At 40.8% G+C, this 23,465-nt stretch overlaps 1 long non-coding RNA gene across 1 annotated transcript in view; it reads right to left on the bottom strand.

Annotated features, from left to right (window-relative positions):
- LOC133249866 (uncharacterized) overlaps nt 1-22,248 on the bottom strand; it is a 45,358-nt gene extending 23,110 nt beyond the window's left edge. Inside the window, exons 1-2 of the long non-coding RNA XR_009737144.1 lie at nt 22,159-22,248; nt 8,702-8,918 (exon numbers count right to left, since the gene is read on the bottom strand). This is a non-coding gene — a long non-coding RNA (uncharacterized LOC133249866). The remainder of the gene's footprint in view (nt 1-8,701; nt 8,919-22,158) is intronic.
- Between the last annotated feature and the right edge of the window lie 1,217 nt (nt 22,249-23,465).

Genomic DNA, 23,465 nt, shown 5'->3' with positions numbered 1-23,465 from the left:
ACTAACATACAATTCACTCACAGGCAACTCTACAAAGCTAGAATTATGCCACACACAAAAATATGTCTCCATCCATTGACTTTTCTTTTTTTTTTATCCATTGACTTTTAATCTCTGTATGTCTTTATGGGGGGGAGGGTGGTTCTTGTAGACAAAATATGGTTGTATCTTGTTTGATCCACTCTATCTTTTAATTGACGCATTTAGACCATTGATGTTTGAACTGATTATTGATATGGTTGGATTAATATGTCATACTCATTACTATTTTTTTATTCATTGACCTTGTTCTTGTCTTTATCTTCCTATCTTTAGTAGCTTTAAGAGCATTTTTAATTCATTTTTTTCTCTTTTCTGAGCTTATCGGTTATACTTCTTTTCTAAGTGGTGTCCTAGAATTTGCAATATACATTTACATAGATTAAAAAATTAATTAATCCAAGAAAGAGATGAACATTTTTATTTGTGCAAAATTGAGGATTACAACCCAGGAACAGCCTCTCAGAAAGCTCTGAGAACTGTTTCCATATTAGAAGTCAAAGCACAGCTATGTAAATTGTTGAGACAGAGGGCTGTACGTTATGTTATGAAATATTGACAGTTTACACAATCCAGATCTGCACATGCAAATCGAGTAGTGAGTCATGGGTCATCATGGTCCCTTATAACATTAAGAGGAAGGCTATCTCCTAAGGAGTTATTTTGTTGATGCTAGGAGACTGATGCTCTTTATGTTTGAGCAGGTATTTCTGCCAATGGGGAGCTTAGGTCAATGCATGATTCATGTACACAATGCACAGTAGAGCCAGGATGGCAAAGGGCTGGAAGAATTTTGTAATGTTTAAATTTCCCTGACTTTCCTTAGAATATTCCCAGGTGGCTTAATGGTAAATAATCCTAATTAAACTTAAAAGCTTTTGCACAACAAAGGAAACTATAAGCAAGGTGAAAAAACAGCCTTCAGAATGGGAGAAAATAATAGCAAACAAAGCAACTGACAAAGAGTTAATCTCAAAAAATATATAAGCAATTCCTGCAGCTCAATTCCAGAAAAATAAACGACCCAATCAAAAAATGGGCCAAAGAACTAAACAGACATTTCTCCAAAGAAGACATACAGATGGCTAACAAACACATGAAAAGATGCCCAACATCACTCATTATCAGAGAAATGCAAACCAAAAACCACAATGAGGTACCATTTCACACCAGTCAGAATGGCTGCTATCCAAAAGTCTACAAGCAATAAATGCTGGAGAGGGTGTGAAGAAAAGGGAACCCTCTTACACTGTTTTTGGGAATGCAAACTACTACAGCCACTATGGAGAACAGTGTGGAGATTCCTTAAAAAACTGGAAATAGAACTGCCTTATGACCCAGCAATCCCACTGCTGGGCATACACACTGAGGAAACCAGAATTGAAAGAGGCACGTGTACCCCCATGTTCACAGCTGCACTGTTTATAATAGCCAGGACATGGAAGCAACCTAGTTGTCCATCAGCAGACAAATGGATAAGAAACCTGTGATATACATACACAATGGAGTATTACTCAGCCAAAAAAGAATACATTTGAATCAGTTCTAATGAGGTGGATGAAACTGGAGCCTATTATACAGAGTGAAGTAAGCCAGAAAGAAAAACACCAATACAGCAGCCATGAAGAGATATCCTACGTCCAAGGCAAGAGAAACCCAAGAAAGATGGTAGGTGTTGCAAGAGGGCATCAGAGGGCAGACACAATGAAACCATAATCACAGAAAACTAGCTAATCTGATCACACGGACCACAGCCTTGTCTAACTCAGTGAAACTAAGCCATGCCGTGTGGGACCACCCAAGATGGGCGGGTCATGGTGGAGAGGTCTGACAGAATGTGGTCCACTGGAGAAAGGAATGGCAAACCGCTTCAGTATTCTTGCCTTGAGAATCCCATAAATAGTATGACAAGGCAAAATGATAGGATACTGAAAGAGGGACTCCCCAGGCCGTAGGTGCCCAATATGCTACTGTAGATCAGTGGAGAAATAACACCTGAAAGAATGAAGGTGTGGAACCAAAGCAAAAACAACAACCAGCTGTGGATGGCACTGGTGATAGAAGCAAAGTTCAATGCTGTAAAGAGCAATATTACATAGGAACCTGGAATGTTAGGTCCATGAATCAAGGCAAATTGGAAGTGGTCAAACAGGAGATGGCAAGAGTGAACGTCGACATTCTAGGAATCAGCAAACTAAAATGCACTGCATTGGGTGAATTCAACTCAGGTGACCATTATATCTACTACTGTGGGCAGGAATCCCTTAGAAGAAATGGAGTAGCCATAATGGTCAACAAAAGAGTTCGAAATACAGTACTTGGATGCAATCTCAAAAACGACAGAGTGATCTCTGTTCATTTCCAAGGCAAACCATTCAATATCATGGTAATCCAAGCTTATGCCCCAACTAGTAACACTGAAGAAGCTGAAGTTGAATGGTTCTATGAAGACCTACAAGACCTTTTAGAACTAACACCCAAAAAAGATGTCCTTTTCATTATAGGGGACTGGAATGCAAAAGTAGGAAGTCAAGAAACACCTGGAGTAACAGGCAAATTTGGCCTTGGAATACAGAATGAAGCAGGGCAAAGGCTAATAGAGTTTGGCCAAGAGAACGCATTGGTCATAGGAAACACACTCTTCCAACAACACAAGAGAAGACTGTACATATGGACATCAACAGATGGTCAACACCAAAATCAGACTGATTATATTCTTTGCAGCCAAAGATGGAGAAGCTCTATACAGTCAGCAAAAACAAGACCAGGAGCTGACTGTGGCTCAGATCATGAACTCCTTATTGCCAAATTCAGACTGAAATTGAAGAAAGTAGGGAAAACCACTAGATCATTCAGGTATGACCTAAATCAAATCCCTTATGATTATACAGTGGAAGTGAAAAACATATTTAAGGGACTAGATCTGATAGAGTACCTGATGAACTATGGACTGAGGTTCGTGACATTGTACAGGAGACAGGGATCAAGACCATCCCCATGGAAAAGAAATGCAAAAAAGCAAAATGGCTGCCTGAGACTTTACAAATAGCTGTGAAAAGAAGAGAAATGAAAGCAAAGGGGAAAAGGAAAGATACCAGCATTGGAATGCAGAGTTCCAAAGAATAGCAAGAAGAGATAAGAAAGCCTTCTTCAGCAATCAATGCAAAGAAATAGAGGAAAACAACAGAATGGGAAAGACTAGAGATCTCTTCAAGAAAATTAGAGATACCAAGGGAACATTTCATGCAATGATGGGCTTGATAAAGGACAGAAATGGTATGGACCTAACAGAAGCAGAAGATATTAAGAGGTGGCAAGAATACACAGAAGAACTGTACAAAAAAGAGCTTTACGACCCAGATAATCACAATGGTGTGATCACTCACCTAGAGTCAGACTTCCTGGAATATGAAGTCAAGTGGGCCTTAGAAAGCATCACTATGAACAAAGCTAGTGGAGGTGATGGAATTCCAGTTGAGCTATTTCAAATCCTGAAAGATGATGCTGTGAAAGTGATGCACCCAATATGCCATAAATTTGGAAAACTCAGCAGTGACCACAGGACTGGAAAAGGTGATTTCATTCCAATCTCAAAGAAAGGCAATGCCAAAGAATGTTCAAACTACCACATGATTGCACTCATCTCACACGCTAATAAAGTAAGGCTCAAAATTCTCCAAGTCAGGCTTCAGCAGTACATGAACCATGAATTTCCAGATGTTCAAGCTGCTTTTAGAAAAGGCAGAGGAACCAGAGATCAAATTGCCAACATCTGCTAGAACATCAAAAAAGCAAGAGAGTTCCAGAAAAACATCTACTTCTGCTTTATTGACTATGCCAAAGTCTTTGACTGTGTGGATCACAATAAACTGTGGAAAATTCTGAAAGAGATGGGAATACCAGACCACCTGATCTGCCTCTTGAGAAATTTGTATGCAGGTCAGGAAGCAACAGTTAGAACTGGACATGGAACAACAGACTGGTTCCAAATAGGAAAAGGAGTTCGTCAAGGCTGTATATTGTCACCTTGCTTACTTTACTTATATGCAGAGTACATCATGAGAAACGCTGGGCTGGAGGAAGCACAAGCTGGAATCAAGATTGCCAGAAGAAATATCAATAACCTCAGATATGCAGATGACACCACTCTTATGGCAGAAAGTGAAGAGGAACTAAAAAGCCTCTTGATGAAAATGAAAGAGAAGAGTGAAAAAGTTGGCTTAAAGCTCAACATTCAGAAAACTAAGATCATGGCATCTGGTCCCATCAGTTCATGGGAAATAGATGGGGAAACAGTGGAAACAGTGTCAGACTTTATTTTGGGGGGCTCCAAAATTACTGCAGATGGTGATTGCAGCCATGAAATTAAAAGACACTTACTCCTTGGAAGGAAAGTTATGACCAACCTAGATAGTACATTGAAAAGCAGAGATATTACTTTGCCAAGAAAGGTCTGTCTAGTCAAGGCTATGGTTTTTCCAGTGGTCATGTATGGATGTGAGAGTTGGACTGTGAAGAAAGCTGAGGGCCAAAGAATTGATGCTTTTGAACTGTGGTGTTGGAGAAGACTCTTGAGAGTCTCTTGGACTGCAGGGAGACCAACCAGTCCATTCTGAAGGAGATCAGCCCTGGGATTTCTTTGGAAGGAATGATGCTAAAGCTGAAACTCCAGTACTTTGGCTACCTCATGCGAAGAGTTGACTCACTGGAAAAGACCCTGATGCTGGGAGGGATTGGGGGCAGGGGGAGAAGGAGACGACAGAGGATGAGATGGCTGGATGGCATCACTGACTCAATGAACATGAGTGTGAGTGAACTCCAGGAGTTGGTGATCGATATGGAGGCCAGGTATGCTGCGATCACGGGGTCGCAAAGAGTCGGACTCAACTGAGCAACTGAACTGACTGAATGTATATATATGCAATTTATAAAGGTGGTAACAATAACCTCACTTGCAAGAGAGCAAAAGAGACACAGATATATAGAACAGTCTTTTGGACTCTGTGGGAGAGGACGAGGGTGGGATGATTTGCAAGAATGGCATTGAAACATGTATATTACCATACGTGAAACGAATCACCAGTCCAGGTTTGATGCATGATACAGGGTGCTTGGGGCTAGTTCACTAGGATGATCCAGAGGGATGGGGTGGGGAGGGTGGTGGGAGGGGGTTCAGCATGGGGAACACATGTACACCTGTGGGTCCATGTCAATATATGGCAAAACTACTATAATATTGTAAAGTAATTAGCCTCCAATTAAAATAAATATATATATATATATATAAAGAATCCACTTGACAGTCCAGGAGACATGAGTTTGATTTTTGGGTTGGGAGGATCCTCTGGAGAAGGAAATGGCAACCCACTCCAGTAGTTTTGCCTGGAGAATCCCATGGACAAAGGAGCCTGGTGGATGACTTTCCATGGGGTCACAAAGAGTCAGACATGACATTGCAACTAAACAATAAAACAAATATATTTTTTAATTTTATTTTTATAGTGTACAACTAATCCAAGTATACTTTCCAATAACACTAAGCTACTTCATGGGTAGTATGTACTCAGTATACACTGCTGTGCTGCTGCTGCTGCTAAGTCGCTTCAGTTGTGTCCGACTCTGTGCAGCCCCATAGATGGCAGACCACCATGCTCTCCCATCTCTGGGATTCTTCAGGCAAGAACACTGGAGTGGGTTGCCATTTCCTTCTGCAATGCATGAAAGTGAAAAGTCAAAGTGAAGTCGCTCAGTCATGTCCAACTCCTAGTGACCCCATGGACTGAAGCCTACCAGGCTTCTCCGTCCATGGGATTTTCCAGGCAACAAAGAGGATTGGAGTGGGGTGCCATTGCCTTCTCCACACTCGACACTAATACTCACTAATTAGTACATTAGTATGTGTTTCCTGTTGGCCCTAGTAGTAAAGAATCCACCTGCCAATTCAGGAGACATAAAAGATGTGGGTTCAATCCCTCAGTCAGGAAGATTCCCTGGAGGAGAGCATGGCAACCCACTCCAGTATTCTTGCCCGGAGAATCCCCTGGACAGAGGAGCCTGGCAGGCTATAATTCATGGGGTTGCAAAGAGTCAGACATGACTAAGTGACTAACACACACACACAACCTAATTATCAGTGAATCTCATTCACACAACCAAAATTGTACTCTTCAGAATTGGTAAGAATTAGCAAAGTATCCTAGAAGATGAGGATATTTCCAGATAAAATAGACACTATTCTTCATGAAATTAACAGAAAAAGATTACTGGAAACTTAATGGAAGCTCTATGCATGAACTCAACTCACTGAGAAAAAAAGAAAAGACCATGTGCCTGTGGAGTTTGTCTCTTAGAAGAAAAGTTTGCAAAACTAGTCCCTCACTTGATATTTTTCAGTGGAAAGGCAAGATGAGTGTCTTGGCTATTGTTAAATGAAGAGCTTGCAACTATTCATTCTTAATATTTGACAGCATCTCAGAATTCAATTACATGTCCTTTGGAGTCTTAGCATCCTCTGAGTGTTCTATTTTAGTGGACCGAGAAATGGTTTGTAAGTCAGGAAACATAGATTCCAAGCTCAGCTGTATCGTTAGCTGACCTTGGGGCAATCCATTTCTCCTCTACATGCATTCATTTCTTCCTCTGAAAAATAAGGACTTGGATCTAGATAAGTACTATAATGTGTTTGAGCTTCTATATATTAAAAGAAATAAATGTCCTTCAGAGTGAGAGATTCAAGTAACTTCATCCTTTTTCTTGAACTACACAGAGCAGGCCACATAGATTATCTGGTTTAAACAAAAGAAGCTGGCTTAGGAGTCTGTCTGAGTCATTTTCCTTCTAAGCCTCAGCGGCTTTGTTGTAGAATAAGGGAACTGAACTAGATAACCTCAGTGTATTTTAGATGAAATGGTGGTTCCTGAGTTCAAGATAATGATACTGAATAGGTTGGGATTGGAGAGCTCCTTGGCTTTGTCAGTTTATAATCTGTTCATATATTAAGTAAATACTGTCCTGAGCCAAAGTACTTGACCCAAACATTTAAGGCACTATTTCTCTGCTTGTTTCTGCTTTCCAGTTTAGCCAGTCTTGACTATTTCTGTGTCTACACGGTAAGATAATAGAAAATTAGAGAAAAAGAGAGCTGGGGGCTCCAGTATTTCTTACCATGCATCTAAGCATGAGCAGTAATAGGGATGCAGGAGATGCAGATTCAGTCCCTGGGAGGTGAAGATCCCCTGGAAGAAGGCATGACAACCCACTCCAGAATTCTTGCCTGGAGAATCCCAGTCAGAGGAACCTGCCTAGCTATGGTTCATTGGATCATAAAGAGTTGGAGATGACTGAAGCAACTTAGCATGCATGCATGCATGTCAAAAGATCATCTCTGCTAATGCTCTCTTCTGTTTTATTTTAGCTACCATTTAGAGGATATCTCGGAGAAGGCAATGACACCCCACTCCAGTACTCTTGCCTGGAAAATCCCATGGACGGAGGAGCCTGGTACGCTGCATCCATGGTGTCGCTAAGAGTCGGACACGACTGAGTGACTTCAATTTGACTTTTCACTTTCATGCATTGGAGAAGGAAATGGCAACCCACTCCAGTGTTCTTGCCTGGAGAATCCCAGGGACGGCAGAGCCTGGTGGGCTGCCATCTATGGGGTCACAAGAGTCGGACACGACTGAAACGACTTAGAAGCAGCAGCAGCAGAGGATATCTATTAGCTGCTGTGTATTACACTAAACGCTTTCTGTATACCATCCCTTTCAAGCCACCTGACAATCCTGAGATATTATTATGATAACCCCATTTTGCAGTAGAGAAAATTAAAACTTAGAGTAGCTTACCTGCTAGCCGAGGTCACACAGGTAGTAGTACCAGGCATTGAGTTGCAGAACCAAACTTCAAAGTCAGATTTTTGAAACCTAGGCTGTACTGCCACTACATTGTCTTGCCTTTACTCCACATAATTGTTTTTTTGAACATGAAACATTCTTTATGATTATTCTCATTTGTTTTGCATGTCTCTCTCATTATCTGAGCTTCCACTATCCAAATATTTGCTGGAGCAATTTGCAAAAATATTTTATTAAAATCATCCAAATTGAACACCCACTCTAACAAAATTGTCACGCCTGAATGCATTCACATTGTTTGCAAATCTAGGTTGGAGGAAGCCATGTGCTAAAGACTAGCTTGGCTGTTCTTCCCATAGGACTTAGGGAATAGCTTATATTGCTTAAATGTGCCATGCTTTACTAATATCATCTTCCTACATTATTAAGTGAAAATGATTTAAAGAAAAGTGCAAAGCACAATGAATAAAATAAGGAAAATAAATAGAAAATTAATTAACTAATTAATTATTGAAAGAGCCTAGAAAATCCTATGCTTTAGGAGAAAAGTTGGAAGTAGTTAAGTGAATTGAGAAAAAACAAAGCCATTATTCTCTTCTAAACATATTCCAATAAGATCACCACCCTTTCCACCCCTGTGACAAGTAATCACTATCACCAATAATTCCACGTTGCCAAAATGAACTGTTAACGTTTAACCATTGTTTTACTTAATCCTTCCCTTACTGTGATTGAACAGAACTGTTTGGTCTCTCTTTCTTGAAACAACCTTTTCACTTAGCATGTTCTCCTGGTTCTCTTCTTACTTCAATGACTCCCACTGCTGATCATTCCAACTTCTGAACTCTGGAGGGACCCAGATGTTAGTTCCTGGACTTTATTTCTTCTCCACCTTTCCTCCCAAGGTAACCTCATCCAATATAAATACTGTCTATAAACAGATGACTATTAAATCTCAGTCTTCAATCTGACATCCTTGCTGTACTTCATTGCAGCTCTCTGTACCTTGTATTCCTATGGGCTCTGTAAAAGAAAAAAAAAAAAAAAGATTCGTAGCATTTAATAATTTTTATGGTGCAGATTCTCCTAACGCATGACCAATTTTCAGCCACAACTGTGACACTGATTCTCTTGAACCAGTAGTATTTGGTTCCACATAGCCAGTGAATGTATCTAACTGTGCGCTTGGAATCTCCCTTTGGAAGTCAAGAAGCCTTTTCATACATACAATCAAATCACAGTTCTTAAGTTCTCCCTTTCCTAAACCTACTCTTCCAATAGTTTTCTTCTTAAATAGTTCCACCATTTACCTAATTTCTCATTTAATATTCTTCATGGGGGGGATCTACCACTTTTTCTGTTAACCTACATTTTAAAAGGCTGTGGTATGGTTCTTCCAACCTGCTAGAAATCAGGTGGCACAATAATTCTGGGATATCAGTTGCTGACCCAGTTTTCTCCCCAAGTAAGTATGCAAACCTGCAGACTCAGAATTTGGTTTTAGAAAGAATAACATTCAACATTAGAGAATGTCTCTTATAAAGCAGCGCACACAGTATTCATGGAAGCATTTATAGAAGCATGACATAAGGTCGTGTACAAAACAGAAAAGATAGAGTGAAAATTGAACTTTACACTTCCTGTAATACTTATCCTTGCAAGAGTGACACAACTTTGTGACCCCCACAGGAATTTGGGGGAACCGAGGAAAGCCATGCTGATTTAGTGCTACATCTGTTTCTGCCCTGTTTGGCTGCATCATTGGTAGTAGATTAAATAGCTAATCTAATCATTCTCTTGTTTGCATGTGTGCTTGTGTGAGCATGTGTTTTCATCATGTCAAGTCATAGCTCAACAGAGAACCTCTCCTCCATATATAAGTAGAATCAGAAACTAGAAATAAACCTGGATTGTCCATATTTTTATTATTTAAAAAAATCTAAACATATAGAGAATTGTACAAGATAATATAACAATATACTCAAAAAGGAGATTTAACATGTGATATTAATTTTGAGCCCTAATAGCTTAGTTGGTAAAGAATCCACCTGTAATGCAGGAGACCTGGGTTCGATCCCTGAGTTGGAAAGATCCCCTGGAGAAGGGAAAGGTTACCCACTCCAGTATTCTGGCCTGGAGAATCCCATGGACTGTATGGTCCAGGGGTCGCAAAGACTCGGTCATGACTGAGTGACTTTCACTTTCACTTTATTACCATGCTTTAATGTAGTGGCAGCTGCTTTGAGCCCTTCCTTGAACCACTTTCTCTCTCTTTTTCTCCAGGTTTAATCATAACTCTGAACGCAATATGTATTCACAGACTTATTCTGAGACTGCTTGATAGTCATGTGCAAGGTGTGCAGAACTTGGTGCTGCTACATTCTGATTAAATGCATGTCTTTCTGAACCTCCAAACCTTCAGAAGCTATTGTTGTATCATTTTTGCTGCCAACAATATTTCCAGCCTGGCTCTAGCATGCATCTTCAAGAATAGTCTTTCCATTATGTCCAAAATTGCCAGAAATCTTCTTCCATCTTTAGAAGGATTTCTTTAGAAAATCGAAAGTTTGTGCTTAGGCATTAAACATAACCAATCTACTACCCTCACACTTTCCTCCTCCTATCTCACTTGCACCCTCATAGGAAGTACAACTATTCTGGGATGCACTTTCACACTAGTCTTTCAAAGTGCACTGTCTTTTGAGTTTCCCGTCTGCTCCAGAGTTCTCTTACATAATCAGAGCTATATTTCAAAACCTTTCCTGTAAGCGTAGCATGCTCAGTTTGTTACTGGTGGGGATTTGCCTCTGTGTGAAGTTTTACTTTTCCTCACTAGCACCTTCCATGGAACAAATGGGAAAAATCCCAGTTATATAATCACATAATAATAATTATATAATCTAAAAAATGTAAATAAATAAAAGCTTAAAATAGATACATTATGTTCCATATTAATACATTTGACATTAGTATTATATGGTCATGGTGAATTTGTATAAATATTTAAAATGCAAATGTGCATATACAGTTTTTAAAGCACATGTTTTGTTACACACATAAAACTGTGTTCTTGTAACATTCTTTGTTTCTCTCATTTATGCCTTATACGCTGAGTTACCTATCTCAGGTATATGCATACATTATATTATTGATTGGAATGTGGCCTCCACAGAAGAGAGAACTTTGTCAACTTAATTTATGATTTCTATGCTCTGCTTTGTATTCATTCTTTTAAGATTGTAGGTACACAAAATTCATTAAACTATAAATTTTTAACCCAGGAAGCAAGATGAATGATGGAAATATCATGGGGAAAAAATAGATGTAAAAAAAAAATTATCTTCAGGAAGTCTGAGAGTTTTTATTCTGGTTTGGGAATAACTGAGGCATGTAAGCACCAAGGAGTCTGGATTAAGGGAACTGCTAGTCATTATATGGGAAAGGAAATAAAATCTAGCAGATTGAATAAAGAAATGTCAAACTTTAGGGTGAAAGACTGAATGTGAGTGGCCAGAAATTCAGTTCATAGATAACTAGAATGAGCACCTTTCCAACCCTTGTAACAAGAAAATCTGCTGGGAAAACAGTTTTTCATTTTTTTTTCTTTTTTTAATTTAGGTGAGAAGGACAAATAATTAACCTAAAATATGGAGAGATACAGGACTTCCCTGGTGTCTCAGATGGTAAAGAATCTGTCTGAAATACAGGAGACCAGGATTCAAGCCCTGGGTCGGGAAGATCCCCTAGAGAAGGAAATGGCTTCCCACTCCAGTATTCTTGCCCAGAGGAATTCATGGACAGAGGAACCTGGTGGGCTACCGTCCATGGGGTTGCAAAGAGCTGGGCATGACTAAGCAACTAACACTTTCTTGAACTTTTCCTGATGGAGAGACACATCAGTAATTAAAAGCAGTACTTAAGCATTTACTTTTGTGGCACATTGCCAGTGAATGCTGTATGAAAGAAAGTGAAAGTTGCTCAGTCGTGTCTGACTCTTTGTGACCCCATGGACTATACAGGCCATGGAATTCTCCAGGCCAGAATACTGGAGTTGGGTAGCCTTTCCCTTCTCCAGAGAATCTTCTCCACCCAGGAATCAAACCAGGGTCTCCTGCATTGCAGGTAGATTCTTTACCAATGGAGCTACCAGGGGAATGCAGCATAGATTGACAAAAAAAAAAAAAAAGGCCACTAGCTAATTTTAATAAATAGCTAAAGGTTGTGTATATTACTGTGAGAGAGAGTGTGAAGTTACTATGGGCCAAGGACACAGAGATATTAATGCATTCTCCCAGGCTTTTCTAACAGGTGCTCACAAGAGACACACAGAGGAATCCAAGAAAACTTTCTCCATGGTCCTGTCTAGGAGAGAGGAATAGGAGTTACTGCTGACACTGCGCCCAGTCCCAAATCCACTGTCTCAACTTAAAACACTTAACTTACATAAAGAAAAGCAACCAAACTTAAGCCTGAGTGCATCGATTGAAACCCCCTGAAGCTGGAGGGGAAGGAAATAGTGAAATAAAATCCCATCCTTGAGAAATGACAAAGAATAAATGCAAGACCCAGTATTACATCTAGAAGAGGAAAGAGACCCATGAAGAATCCAAACCCACAAGGCACAGTTTCACAGTGCCTAAGGCTTAAAACATCAGAGAGTGTCCCCAGATGCCTCTACCTCAAACCAACAAGCACTGGGTAGAAATAACATTGGAATGCAGCAAGGACCACTGCAAGAGACAGATTTTCTCTGGAGAGTAGAGTCATTGAAAGACCCAGAGGCACGTGTGGGCTTAATTGCTTCATTTGTGTCTGACTCTTTGCGATCCCATAGACTGGCTTCTCTGTCCATGGGATTTCCCAGGCAAGAATACTGGAGTGGGCTGCCATGCCCTTCTCCAGTCGATCTTCCCAGCCCAGAGATGGAACCCAAGTCTCTTATGTCTCCTGCACTGGCAGGCAGGTTCTTTACCAGGTGATCCAGATGGTGAGAAAGCTTCAAACCCAGTTGAAATTCTGAGTGTGAGCGTGTGCAAGCTGCTTCAATAGTGTCTGACTCTCTGCAACCTGAATAGAATAGCACAAGTCACCACATTAAAGAGCTGAGGGGAAAAAAGGTATGATTATCTCCTAGCATAAATATTATTGATGTTAGTACCTACTACCCTACACAACATGCCAAGGTTTTAACAAAACAGTAAATATGACTCATAAACAGAAGCTGAATGAACACAGTCTGAGAGCAAGTATCAAAACCAGACTCACATATTCATAGATATTAGAATTAACAGACAAAATACTTTAAATAATTATGATTAACATGTTAAAGCTTCTACTGGAAAAAATTAGAGGACAAAATACAAGATCAGATAAGTAACGTTATTAGATATAGAAGCCATAAGGGAAAAAAAAAAAAAACACTATACTAAGTATGGAGTATACTGTCACTGGGCTTACTAATAGACTTGGCTCAACTGAGCAAAGAATCGGTGATCTTAAAACAGATTAAGAGAAATTACCCAAACTGAAATGCAAAGAGGAAAAATAAAGAGTGAAAAAAAAAAAAAAAAAAGGACAGAGCATCAGACAGCTCAGTTCAGTTCAGTCACTCAGTCCTGTTTGACTCTTTGTGACCCCATGAACCACAGCATGCCAGGCCTCCCTGTCCATCACCAAATCCCGGAGTCCACTCAAACCCACATCCATTGGGTTGATGATGCCATTCAACCATCTCATCCTCTGTCATCCCCTTCTCCTCCTGCCCTCCATCTTTCCCAGCATCAGGGTCTTTTCAAATGAGTTAGCTCTTCATATCAGGTGGCCAAAGGATTGGAGTTTCAGCTTCAACATCAGTCCTTCCAATCAATATTCAGGACTGATTTTCTTTAGGATGGACTGGTTGGATCTCCTTGCAGTCCAAGGGACTCTCAAGAGTCTTCTCCAACACCACAGTTCAAAAGCATCAATTCTTCAGCACTCAGCTTTCTTCACAGTCCAACTCTCACATCCATACATGACCACTAGAAAAACCATAGCCTTGACTAGACGGACCTTTATTGACAAAGTAATGTCTCTGCTTTTCAATATGATGTCTATGAGAGACAATATCAAATGATCTCTGAGATATATTGAATTGGAATAAATATGAATAAATATGAAGAAGAGAAGAAATGCTTGAAGAAATAATGACAGTGAATTTTCTAAAGTTAAGAAGAGATACCAGACCATAAATCCAAGATCAGAGAACATAAAGTAGAATAAATATCAGTGAAACTACACATAACTCTATCATAATAATATCATTTACATATAAAGACAAAAAGAAAAATCTAGGAGTCAGAAAAAGATGTAAGAGAGATTACTGAGAGAGAAGCATTTATAAGACTTGTAGCAGACTTACTATAAATTGTGTAAACAGGAAGGTAATGGAGTGCCATACATAAAATACTGAAAGAACTAAAAAGCCCTAAATTCTATATTTAGTGAAAATATTGAAAATTTAAGGAAATGATATTTGACTTCAAGTCCAACATGTAAAGAGCTTTGAAAATCCCTACTTCCATCCTTACAACAAGAAGAACTGAACAAATTGAACATCAAGGACTTTTCTTGAATCCATCATTGAACTGAGGTCAGAGAACACACTACTACCTCCGAGTCTGGTGAGACAGTTGAATCCAAAGGTTTACAGCTGAGATCTGCGTATCTGAAGCAAAGCCACTGGGACCATAAGCTGGTGAGGAATCTTAAGGAGTGATTGTGACTAATTTCTAGGGCATAAGTATGAATTAGGACGAGGAAGAAACTCTTGAGGGAACACAGATTTAGGAGGGAATACACAATTTCCCTCTAGGGTTTTACCTCTAGGAATCCCAGCAGGTGCCAACAGTGAAGACTGGAGCTTGTTAAGTGCTCTGTCAGGAGGAGGGAACAAGTAATCCTTGTGAATTATATGCAGAGTGTTCTTTATAAGGTCTACTCTCTAAGGGAAAAGACTACATAGTAGTATTCAGTAATTAATAGTAATAGTCCTCAGAGCACATTTCAGGAAAGACTTATTAGAAAGATGTGTATAATTCATCTGGCACAGAGAAATTCCTCAATTCTGGTACCTACTCTTGTAATTATTGGCATGATAATCGCTTTTTTCTCAACTCCCTGATTAATAACCTTTGAATATATACCTAGTTCTATATATCACCCCCTAAATGTGTAATGTAATATATATGTTTGGGACAAAAATAAAATTCAACATCCTTACAGGAAGAGCTAGTGTGGTAAACACTACGGTATTAGGAGATCTGGGAAAAACTTCTGACTTCCCCGAAAAAAATGCCTTTTCAAAATACCTTTGGTGCCAAAGTCAGATGAAAATATATTTATGAGCATAAAAAAATATTGGTAAGCTCACTGATATGCTTCTCTTTATAAGAGCTCAGTTTTCTAGGAAGAAAGGAGTTGTAATTGGTTTCTAGTTAAATAGATGGTGGCATGATCAGTGGCCAACTCATGCAGAGTTCCAGACAATAGCAAGGAGAATTAAGAAAGCCTTCTTAAGTGAACAGTGCAAAGGAATGGAGAAAAACTATAGGATGGGGAAAACTAGAGAACTCTTCAAGAAAATTGGAGACATCAAGGAAACATTTCATGCAAAGATGGGCACAACAAAGGACAGAAACCACAAGGATCTTAGAGAACCAGAAGAGATTAAGAATGGGTGGCAAGACCATGCAGAACTATACGAAAAAGGTCTTAATGACCCAGATAACCATGATGGTGTGGTCACTCACCTAGAGCCAGACATCCTGGAGTGTGACATCAAGTGGGCCTTAGGAAGCATTACTACAAACAAAGCTAGTGCAGGCGAAGGAATTCCATCTGAGCTACTTAAAAATCCTGAAAAGTGATGCTGTAAAAGTGCTGCACTCAATATGTCAGCAAATTTGGAAAACTCAGCAGGGGCCACAAGACTGAAGGTCAGTTTTCTTTCCGATTCCAAAGAAATTCAGTGCCTCAAAATGTTCAAACTACTGTACAATTGCACTCCTTCTACATGCTATTATTAACAATATCAGGGTTATGCTCAAAATCCTTCAAGTTATACTTCAGCAATAGTGAACCAAGAACTTCCAGATGTACAAACTGGGTTTAGAAAAGGCAGAGGACCCAGACTTCAAATTGTCAACATTCATTGGGTCATGGAGAAAATAAAAGAGTTCAAGAAAAGTATCTACTTCTGCTTCATTGATTATGATAAAGCCTTTGACTGCAGACAATTATTAAACAGAATACAAGACCATCTTACCTGTCTCCTGAGAAATATGTATGTGGTCAAGAAACAACAAGTAGAACCAGATTAGGAACAACTGACTGGTTCAAAACTCAGAAAGGAGTATGACAAGGCTGTATATTGTCACCCTGCTTATTTAACTACTATGCAGAGTACATCATGCAAAAAGCTGGGGTGGATGAATCACAAGCTGGAATCAAGACAGTTGGGAGAAATATCAGCAATCTCAGATAGGCAGATGATACCACTCTAATGGCAGAAAGTGAAAACGACCTAAAGAGCCTCTTGATGAAGATGAAAGAGTAGAGTGAAAAAGTTGGCTTAAAATACAACATTAAAAACACACACACACACACACACACTAAGTTCATGGCTCTGGTCTGATCACTTCATGGTGAATAGAAGGAAAAAACGTGGAAGCAATGACAATTTTTTGGGGGGGAGTAGCTCCAAAATCACTGTGTAGAGTGACTGAAGACATGAAATCAAAAGATGCTTGCTTCTTGGAAGGAAAACTATGACAAATCTGGTGAAGTGAAGTGATAGTCACCCAGTTGTGTCTGACTCTTTGCATCCCCATGGACTGTAGCCCGCAAACTTCCTCTGTGTATAGAATTCTCCAGGCAAGAATACTGGAGTGGGTCACAAAACCAGAAAGCATATTAAAAAAATAGAGACATCACTATGCTGACAAAGATCCAATAGTCAAAGCTATTGTTTTCCAGAAGTCATGTATAGATGTGAGAGTTGGACTATAAAGAAGGCTGAGTGCCGAAGAGTTGATGTTTTTGAAATGTGGTGCTGGAGAAAACTTTTGAGAGTCCCTTGGATAGCAGGGAGATCAAACCAGTCAAGTGTAAAGGAAATCAACCCTGGAAGGGTTTTCATTGGAAGGAGTGTTTCTAAAGCTGAAGCTCCAATACTTTGGCCACCTGATGTGGAAAAGATCCTAATACTGGAAAGACTGATGGCAGGAGAAGGGGGTGAGGTTATTGGATGGCATCACTGACTCAATGGACATGAATTTGAGCAAACTCCAGGAGATAGTGGAAGACAGAGGAGCCCGGCATGCTGCAGTCCAAGAAGTCACAAAGACTCTGACATGGCTTGAAGTGAAGTGAAGTCACTCAGTTGTGTCCGACTCCTTGCAACCCCATGGACTATAGCTTACCAGGCTCCTCTGTCCGTGGGATTTTCTAGGCGAGAATACTGGAGTGGGTTGCCATTTCCTTCTCCAGGGGATCTTCCCGACCCAGGGATCGAATCCGGGTCTCCCACATTGTAGGAAGACGCTTTACTGTCTGAGCCACCAGGGACGTCCTCTGACATGGCTTAGTGACTTAACAACTGAATTCCTTCACAGGGTTTCCTACACTCAGGACCTCATAAACCCAACTACCTCCCAAAGGCCTACTCCAAATATCATCACATTCCAGGTTAGAGTTCCAACATGGAATTTAAGGGGGGTGCAAACATTCAGTTCAAAACATTGCGTCATACTATAGAAGGGACTGGAGACCGGAGAAGTAAAAGAATGCACTCAAGTTCACACAGCAATAAAGACTGAACTGTAAGCAAAACACTCTTAGAGCTTTGCAGAGTCTAAGCCCTTCTTGGCCCAATCGTGCCTCCCTATCAGATGCCCTGTGTTGACTCTGGGCTGATCACCGTCCCAGGGAGCGCTGGAGCCAGAGGCCCGTTGGTGTTATTTGCAGTCAGAATCAAGCCAGTTGCATATTTGGTGCTTGTTTTACCTGCTCACCTTCGTGTGACAGGAGTTTCTATTTGACCAGGTGCAGAGAAAGGACACAGGACTGGAGGTCAGCCAACCTGGCTTCCTGTTTGTCACCAGCTCCGTGCGTGACCTTGTACAAGTCATTTTAAATGGTCCGCCTCCATCTGACTGCGTAAAATGTGGGGCTGAGACAGACAACACTTTCCTTTTGGCTGCAAATGTTCCTATCAAATAAGATTGATTAACATAGAGATCGTTAAGGGACCAAAGACCACACACCCGTCAGCTGGTCGTCTTTGTTTTTCTGTCACATTTGATCTCATCAGATCAAGAATCAGGAATGTGTTATTTGAATTTGTGAGACACAAAATATCTATAACCAGAATTCAGGTACACATTGCACAAAAAAGTATTAATTGAGCTTATTTTTCACCAGGATATATACTTCATGCTAGGATGCAGCTGTGAATGAAACACGGATGATCAGACAGTGCCATGTGGTGTGAGAAATGCCACACAGAAGAGGAAGGTAAGAATAACGACAGCAAGAGGCTCCAGAGCAAGACGGCCTGGGTTCGACCCCTGACGGCACCTAACTGCCTGTGTAGCCTTACACACATATATAAAAATAGTAAATCAATCATTAAAGATGAAGCAGACTCACAGATATAGTGAGCAAACTAATTACCAGTGTGTGGTTATCAGATATATAGAGAACAAATGGGTTACTGGTTGGTTTGGAGTGGAGTGGGAGGTCCAAACGATTGGGTGGAAGATAGGCTACAAAGATGTATTCTACAACACTGGGAATACAGCCAATATTTCGTGATAACTGTAAATGGAATATAACCTTTAATAATTGTATAAAGAAATTAAAATATTTAAAAATGGTATCTGTCTCACGGTTGTGGGGGAGAATCAGTTTTGAGAATTCTTACAAAGTTCTCTAAACTGTGCTGCGTAGTGAGGCACGCAGTGCTCATGGAGGTGAGGGAGAGGTGCTGGGTGACAAAGGAGAAGGAAGAAACGGCACCTACGTATTCAGGCCAGGGTTGGGGGACACAGCAATGCGGGATCCCCAGGGGGGTGACGTCAAACTGAAGCCCAAAGAATGAGCTGGAGTCAGTGGTGGAGGGTGGGGGTGAGGAGTCTCCCAGGAAGGGGGAATCTCATGTGTGAAGTCCCTCAGACAAGGGAGAATAGGAGTTGTGGGGGAACCAAGGAGTGGTGACAGGTGAGGCTGGGAGATCAGCCCAAGTCTGATACCAAAGGCTTTCTAACCCCCGTCTCCTACTCTAGAGCTAGAGCTGTATAACCCACCACATGATTTACCTGCTCAGCCATGTGAAAAGCACTGGAGGAATCCCGCCTTAGGGGCCACGTGGGCGCTGGGGGTTGGAGTTTGGTCAAGCGGGAGTTTTGTCTGAAGCTGCCAGAGACAGAAGGATCAGGGAGTGGGCTGGCTGTGTGCAGTCAGGCTCAGCCAGAGAAAGAGCCAGAGCAGCTGGAGCGGAAAACAAAGCCAAGAGGGCAGAGGGCAGCCAAGTAGACGCAGGAAGAAAGCAGGGAGAGAGAGAGCTCAAGGAGAAGTAGTCATGGGGCTCAAGACAAGTGACCAAGGAAGGCCTGAGTGCCAGCAGCCTGTGTGAATGGTCCTGATCTCAGGGTCCGTGGAGGCACCAGGCGGCTTGACAGCCAAGGGTCTGGATGGATGCCCGGCACCCTCATGCGCTCATGAGGCCGGTCAAGGTGAGCTCGGGGAAGATCTCCGCACAGACTGGTACCTGTGCTCAAGCACTGCCCTCTCTTGACCTGGTGGGATGAAGGGCTTTTTATGGGGACTTTTCACCATCATCACCCCAGGGTATCTAGGAGGAAAGTGTTAGGAGAAACAGCTTTCAACAACTTCTGCTCTAAAGCCAGAAGGTCTGCGATGACCACTGCACCTCCATCTCACGTACGTGTGAGTGTAGATTGTAATGGAGCTGTTGGCTTATTTTTTATGAGGATTACATATAAGCCCTTAGTGTTGTAGTCCATGGGGTCGAAAAGAGTCGGACACACCTTAGTGACTGAACAACAACAACAACAAAAACATCATGTGTGGTATAAACCAAGAGACATGGATGCTGAAGTCTCCAAATGTGTGTTCTGTGAACTGCACAACTTTTGTAGACTCGAGTTTCTACTGTGCCTAATTTAAATCTATCAGTGAGTTTTGAACAGGAAAAATGACTCAGCTCCTCAAGACCTGGAACCTGTCAGAACAATCTCTGAAGAAATATTTCCTTTCTGCTTATTTAAAAAGTGATCTTGTTTATCAAGGAGCTGCTCCCCCTGGGTCAAAAGCCTGAGATACAGGATTAACAGGGAGATCTGGGAATATTTCTTCTCTTTTTTTCTAGATCTCTCCAGCTAGACAGCAAGAGCGGACACTGGCTTTTTTCAGGCACATTTATTTTGCCTCTTTGATATCAAGCTGTGCTTTTGAGAAAAGGACCATGGGATGAATTAGGCCCTTGGTAATTTGCATGAACACTTGAAAATACCAATGACACCTCTTTCCAGTTCTATAAGTGTTTCTGAATTCATTTTATTCTCCACAGCAATTGCTTGTGCTGGAAAAACAAACAGCCCTGTGAATCAGACTTGTGTTTGTTTACACCCTGTGGAGAGCTGGGGGGATAAAGAGATTAAATCAAAGGCTAACTTTGCACAGAAAGATGAGGGAATAGCAAAGGCTCTCAGGAGCGCTATCATGATTTTGTTTGATGGTTCTCCACGAGGCATGTGGTACAGTTTTCTTGTTTGGCATGCTTATTATTGCTGGAAGAACCACCCATCCATCCCCAAAACTCAGCCATATCTATCATGCTTCATGGCCAGAGTTATGGATCTTCTCTTTTAGAAAGTCTCCACTATTTTTTTTTTTATTCAATCTACAACCCTGATTCTTCTTCCTGGTGTAACACTTGTTTCCTGGCAAAGCACACTGACCTTACTCTCTCCAGTGGTCCAAAATGTGTCCCTTATTAATGTTTCAGGCATAAACGCTATACAACACTCACTGGTATTCAGCATGCACTAATTATATGGCTATTTAGTGATTTCCAGGTCTGTAACTCTGACCTACCTGATGGCAAGAATGAATGCAGAGAGAGACAGCCATCTTTCTCATGCCCTATTTGCTGCTTCCTGTATTGTCCTTTTTTTCCCCATCTCATTTCATGCATGTGTATACTCACTCACTCACTCAGTTGTGTCCAACTTTGCGACTCCTTAGACTGTAGCCTGCCAGGCCTGTCTGTCCAGAAAAATTTTCCAGGCAAGAATACTGGAATGGATCACCATTTCCCACCCAGAGGATCTTCCTGACCCAGGGATCAAACATGTGTCTCCTGCATCTCCAGAATCGGCAGGAGGATTCTTTACCACAAGCACCGCCTGAGAAGCACATTTCCTCCCACATTTTCTTATAATTTTTTGGCCTTGCAAGCATCCAAATTCTTTCACAAACACCAACTCACTGAAGCTGCATAATAGCCTTGCAAGATAGTTACTCATCATTGTCATTGTCACCAGCAACTAAAGTTTAATAAGATAAAACACTTTGCTGAAGCATGTTCTGCTGGAAAATGGTGAGACCAACTCTTTCAAAGGCATATAAATCCCACCCCACATTGTCTTCCCTAGAACAATTTTTTTCTGTCTAATTCTATTAAAACCAGGTTAATTTAATGTTTTGCATAAAATGGGTTTGGTAAGTCACTAAAATACATATCAGATTAATTTATGGCAACATTACATTAAAAATAGAAAATAAAAAGTATTATGTAGAAATAATCTAAATTTTTATTCTCTCAGAAATGTCTTTAAATCTTATCCCATTTAAAGGAAACTGAAATTGGAAGTCTTAAAGAAGTCTTTAGGAATGAGGTTTACAATGAACATACAATGTGAAAATCCAGTCAGAGACCTGTATATAGGTCAAAGATTTTGCCAAATCCTCACTGAATGAATGCATGCTATACTAAGCTGAAATATTTAAGGTAGGCGTATATGATGTTTCATGATTCTTCAATTTAACTGACCTTCCTGATTAGTCAAGCAGTGATTGGTTTCAATGATATCACATAAAAGGTTTGCTCCTGCAGTATAAAATAACTAAAAAAAAGTTTTCAAAATTGATGTCAAAGGCAGGGGTAGTGATCAAATCCACAGTGGGGACAGATACACACCGTTAAGTCTGTGCCATGGCTGCACTCACTGGGTCCTTCCATTTGGTGGTCTCTTTCCTGTGGATTGCCCGTTCTGACTCCAACACGCTGTCCAAGTCAGCGAAACAGTCACATCGGCTGGGTGCAGAGGGACCTTGTCTTCTGGGAGCTTCTCCAGATAATGGATGCTCCTTGTGCTTTGTCTATGGGATAAATCACAATTCCAGGGTAGGACGTGCTTCAGGAGGGTCCGTTGAACTGCAGCAAGAGTGGGTGGGCTGCCCACACCGTGTCTGGCCCCTCCACCTCTGCCTGGGCTCAGATGCCCAGATCATCATCCAGGGTCAGTGAAGCTTGAAAGTGAAAGCCAAGCCCATAGACACCATCTGCGGATGTGGAAAAACCTGTGAAGCAGGAGTCAGGAAAATTGGCTTTGAGGCTTGGCTGTGACTCTTTCCAGTAAGAATATTCTAGGCAAGTAGTAAAATTGCTCTGGGTGTAAATTTCCTTCAACTATAAAATGAGGATTAAAATTGCTACCTTGCCTGCCTCAGAAATTTCCTGTAAATATCGGTAACAGAAACCATTCCTGCATCTCTTCTGGAAAGAACTTTCTGCCTCCTTCCCATGTTTTTGTCTCTCTGCACTCTTCCCATTAGCAGCTCCTCAAAGTGAGGCAAAGGTGCTAATTTGTAAATAAAAGACATTTACTGGAGCATGTTTTACTAGTGTTCCTTAACCATCAAAATCTGTATGTGGTCTCCATCCTTACGTAGTAAATTGAGTTGGGTAAGATTTTCTTCCTAGTGAAGGCAGACTTTCTCTCTGGCATAATTTGGAGCCCAGGCATTTCTATGTATTGAAGAGTAGGTGTAAGGTAATAGATTCTGCTTCCAAACCTTATCCTTGCATTTCATTTACATGAAACCTTGAATCAGGAAATAAAATTCCAGCCACTGGTTCTGTGCACTTTACCATCTGATTATTCATGGTTTGTATAACAGCTTTGGTCAGAAACGCAGATAAGAATAGAAGTTAAGTGGCAAGAACAACAGAAACTACTCCAAATCCCTAACTGTGAAGTTCAGAGAATATATGTTTTATGAAATAATGTACTAAACACAAAAAATAAAAAAAGTACAAGTGATGAATATAATTACTTCAGTGCTGTAAATCATCACAAAGGGTAAAGGAGATATTAATTTCCCACAGAAATGCAGAACTGTGATCTTGGCCCTGTTTTCTTGACCCCTGCAGGGATATACCGATTAACCAGTGCAGCTAACTTCAGCCAAAAATACAATATGTTTTAAGTGAATGATTACTAA

The sequence above is a fragment of the Bos javanicus genome, chromosome 6, assembly GCF_032452875.1.
Source record: "Bos javanicus breed banteng chromosome 6, ARS-OSU_banteng_1.0, whole genome shotgun sequence".
NCBI lineage: Eukaryota > Metazoa > Chordata > Mammalia > Artiodactyla > Bovidae > Bos > Bos javanicus.
Note: the sequence above shows the minus strand (reverse complement) of the source record. Positions and strands in the feature narration are given on the sequence as shown.